Source organism: Chrysochloris asiatica, unplaced genomic scaffold, assembly GCF_000296735.1.
Source record: "Chrysochloris asiatica unplaced genomic scaffold, ChrAsi1.0 scaffold00059, whole genome shotgun sequence".
NCBI classification, from domain to species: Eukaryota; Metazoa; Chordata; class Mammalia; order Afrosoricida; family Chrysochloridae; genus Chrysochloris; species Chrysochloris asiatica.
This window is the reverse complement of record NW_006408577.1, coordinates 17,701,580-17,706,245: the sequence shown is the minus strand read 5'-3', so window position 1 is coordinate 17,706,245 and position 4,666 is coordinate 17,701,580. Positions and strand designations below refer to the sequence as shown.

The 4,666-nt window shown below is 38.1% G+C and overlaps 1 pseudogene; it reads left to right on the top strand.

Moving 5' to 3' along the window:
• Positions 1–2,572: 2,572 nt before the first annotated feature.
• LOC102832749 lies at positions 2,573–3,136 on the top strand (annotated as a pseudogene).
• The last annotated feature ends 1,530 nt before the right edge of the window (positions 3,137–4,666 follow it).

Sequence of the window (4,666 nt, the reverse complement as noted above, 5' to 3'; positions counted from 1 at the left end):
TGGACATATTGTCCGGAGGGAACAGTTGCTGGAGAAGGATGTCATGCTGAGTAAGGTGGAGCGTCAGAGAAAAAGGGGAAGACCCCTAACAAGATAGATTGGCCAGGTGGCATCATTGATGGACTCAAGTGTTGCAATGGTAGTGAGGTTGGCCCAGGATCGGACATTGTTTTGTTCTGCTGTGCATGGGGTCCCTATGAACCAGTTCCAACTCAATGGCACCTGACAACAACAACAACAACAACATACATAGAATAGAAAGAAATAGTTTTTCATTTGGGCTTGGAGTAAGTTGTTTCTGATTTTTATGCCAGATATTCTTTTTTAAACCATTTATGTTACAGAGAGAAAGTCTGTTATCAAGATCACAAGCAAGGGGAAATAACAAAGAAACTAAGGAGACAGAGAAATGTCTAAAATTGAAAACAAGATTCTTATAGAGGAATAATGGAATATGCAGAGAGGAGGTAACAAACTATCTATTTCATGGAATATGGTCAAGAAAAATTAAAATCCTAGCAATATCTCTGGTGCTGTGGGTTAGGTGGTAAGCTGCTAACTGCAAGGTCTATGGCTCAAATCCACCAACCAGTTCATAGGCAAAGCTAAGTTTGTATGCTCCTGTAAAGATTTACAATCTTGGATTCCCTGTATATTTGGTTGCTATTAGTTGAAATTGACTCAATGGCAGTAAATTTGAAGTTTAAATAGGGACCACCTCATTCTTTCAAGTCCTCTGCAATCCCTGATTGAGCTGTTTCTCAATCCTTCACTACTGTGGAGAGCAATTAGTTGCTCTCTGTTATTCGATCTTATCCATCCTATCTACTTTAAGAATAATAAACTGCATCAAGAAAATAGAAATGTTTCTATCTAGCTTCTTAGGATTCTGTTTTATGTTGAAAAGATTCTTAGTAAAATTAATAGGAAATTTGATCACTCTTGTTAGCATGGTGAGAGAATTGTAGGCCTTGAGCCAACAGGTAATACAGAAAATAGCAAATGATTATTTCTCAAATAATACTTGTAGTATGAACTTCCATTTATTTTTCATCTATTAAGTTGTTGAGAAGCAGGAATCTCAAAAGACATTCTTTTTTATTTAGAATGAGAATAAAATATTTAAATAAAAGCAATCAAAATGTAAGTATAAAATATGTCAATATCTGGGGTGTTGAAGCAGAGTAAAAATGTCTAGTATTAAGTTAAAGATAGGAGTATCAATAGAGGGGGAAATTATGTTACTGGTTACAAATGCGTAAACATCATACTATATTTTACAGTTAATGTTGTCTTTAATTTGATTCCGTGTATTAGAATACACATTTGGATACTAGAATAATGTTTGATGGGATTGAGAGCAAGTGAAAATGAGAACCAATGTGAACAGAGGAAAGGCAAAAAAGCAAGTGAAGAGGAAAATTCTTTGTTAGATTTGGGACTATTTTAAATTCCTAAAAAAATTGAAAGCCAAATTGGTAAAAAGAGGGAGCCAAAGAAAATGAAATAACAGGATATAATGAGATTAAAAAAGTGTTATATGGAAAAGAAAATATTAAATTTTACAAAAGAAAAATGATATAGCAAAAAATTACAGATTTATAGCTTTGCTCTTTCAAAATCTGGTATGTCTGCAAAAAGTAAGCAATCAATTATTCAGTGTATGTCAATAATATTAAAAATTTTAAATGTCAATGGATGTAATGAGTTCTCATGTTTGCCTATTCTTGGCTAATTAGGTAATTGCATAAAGCTCCTGCTTGGAATGAGTTGAATATATAAAATTGCATTTCAATTACAGTCTACTTCAGCTTGGACTGATGTTACTGATTTAAAAGAAGCAATCTTAGTACATCTATTTGTTACACATTTTCCCATTCATTTAAAAGATGGTTGACTTGATAAATTGAGTCTGACTATATTTTCTGTTAGCAATAAAGCTTTTAAGCTAAACAATCAAGTAAGTTCTGTTAATGTTTTGAGACTTCACAAAACATATGGAACATGTAATTAGGATTTTCAATATAACACAAAAATAAGAAAACTTAAACAACTTGGTTTTGTTTTGTTGTTGTTGTTAAATCGCTGTCCATCCTTTAAATCTTATGTTATAGATCAGCAGTAGCAGAAAAGTTCATTTGAAGTGACCTCTTAGGACATGCATTCAATATATACCAATTTCAATAAACATTTATTGAGCACTTTGGCCTTAGGAAGGATGGCTATTGCATTGCTTATGATAGATATAGTTATTCATTGAAATAAAGCTACGTCTGTTCATGTTTAAGCTAAAAATAATGATTTCCTTGTTTATTGATAGGGCCTCTAGAAGAAAATTAACAATCTTTTTTTTTTCCCTTAAAAAAAAGTTTAGTTTCCCAGAAAAAAAAAAAAAAAAAGATAAATTTAAATTAGTGATTCCTTGGGAGGTAAATAACAAAATGTAAAAATAATATATAGTTCAATAAATAATCTTTATGTTATAGAAAATATTTCCAATTAGACTGATCCCAAATGATTTCATAAAATGTGGATCAAAAGATAATGAAATATAGGAGGGCCCAGCTGTGCATCCCTCCGTTCACGCTGCAAGGAGATGGTTCAGCGACTTCTCCTGAGGAGGGTCCTGGCCCTGGTTATCGCTAGGAAGCCCCGTCAGGGTCGATGGACACCCCTCACATCTGAGGACCTCCAGACCCCACAGTGCCATCTTAGTGGCCTGGGAGCAACACCCTGCCCAGCTGAGACTATACACACCACCCGAGTCCGTACCACCTCCTTTCAGTACTGAGTCGTCGACAGTGACACCCCTGTGGTTGTGGATTTCCATGCACGATGGTGTGGCCCCTGCAAGATTCTGGGGCGGAAGTTAGAGAAGATGGTGGCCAAGCAGCACAGCAAGGTTGTAATGGCCAAGGTGGACATGGACGACCACACAGCTCTTCCCATTGAGTATGAGGTGTCTGCTGTGCCCACCGTGCTGGCCATCAAGAATGGGGACGTGGTGGACAAGTCTGTGGGCCTCAAGGATGAGGACCAGCTAGAAGCCTTCCTCAAGAAGCTGGTTGACAAGCAGGGAAGTGTTCTGATAGTCCTTGCCCACCTGGGATACCGTGGTCCTGGGGAGCCCCAGTAGAATGCCCAGCCCTTGCAGGGTGCCAGCCTTCACTGTCTGATCTACAGGGACCTATGTTTGGGAGACCAGGTCTCCGAGCTGTTGGCCTACTTCCATGCCTGGAGCAGTCTTCGATCGGGGCCCCAACACCTTGGTCCTTGCCTCCTTGGCCCTTTCTGATCTGAAACAGTCCTGACTCCTCTCTCTTCTGCCTCTCCCCCTCCTGCTGCTGCTGCTTTGTGAAAAAGAAAAAAGGAGCCCACCAAGTGAGAGTGATCCATGCTTCCCCCATTTCTGTAGGTCTTTCACAAAACACTTTCTTAGCCCTCTGCCTACTGCTGTAGAGAACAGACTCAAGCTCTCCTACACCACCCCCGCAGGGCTAAAAGCAAGCCCTAGGCTGGAGGACCTGCAGGCTTTTGATTCTGGAAGGGTCTTAATACCTCCTTTGCTCCCTGTTTGATGGCCCTGGGCGTCTCTGAGCAGGCAGCTGAACTGTGAACAAATCAGGCCAATAAAACAAAAGGTTTGCACTGTTTAAAAAAAAAAAAAAAAAAGATAAACCAGTTGTTGTTGTTGCTGTTAAGTGCCATTGAGTCGGTTCTGACTCATAGCTACCCTGTATAGGGTTTCCAAGGAGCAGCTGATGGGTTTGAATTGCTGACCTTGTGGTCTGCAGTCCAGTGCTGACCCTCTAATGTAACACCAGAACTCTATAAACTCATGAGATTACTAAAAAGATTTAGTACAATTTTATTAATAAGAACTCCTTGACTTCCAGATTGCAGCCATCATATCAATATTATAGTAATTTATGGGTTTATTACTATAATATTGAGATAGTGGCTACAGTCTGACAGTCCATGAGTTCTTATTAATATAATTGTGCAGAATAACAAAAAACAAAAACAGTAACCCTTTTTAGATCTATGAGAAAATTTAGGTCTCAGGGAAAACTGTTTCCTGTAAAACTGGAAAGAGGCAAATGGTGAATCACAGTTTACTGCGGGCCCCAAACATTACCTTAAAAAACTTGACATGAGAAAGATTAAAAAAATGTTTTGATAAAAGAACCAAGTATAAATTGCTACAATTTGAGGAACTTGACCTATAGTTATGGATGTAGTAGTTCAAAATACAAACTGAGAGGGAAGGAATCTTTACTTCAAGGATCAATCCTATTCCCTCTGTACACAAGGTTGATCAGGACTTAGACATTGGCTACCTAAAATGAGGGGCCAATAAAGTCATGAAGTGATTAGCTTACAAGTTTTTAAGAGGAAATTTAGTTTCAGAATGTGTGAAAGAAGACAGAACCCCCACTAAATAGTTTTCATCTTGTCTAGATGGATCTGGTGAAAGGAAATCGGTGTAAGATTCTTATGATTCAAAAGTGAGTAATTGTTATCATGACTAATTGCAACTGTCACAACTGCAAAGGTAGAAGTTTCATAACAATAAGTGTGGAGTAGCTAATCTTACAGTCCAGATATAGAGGAGCCTAGGACTATCAAGGGAGAAGAGCATGAGTGGAATGCGGGACCCTATCCA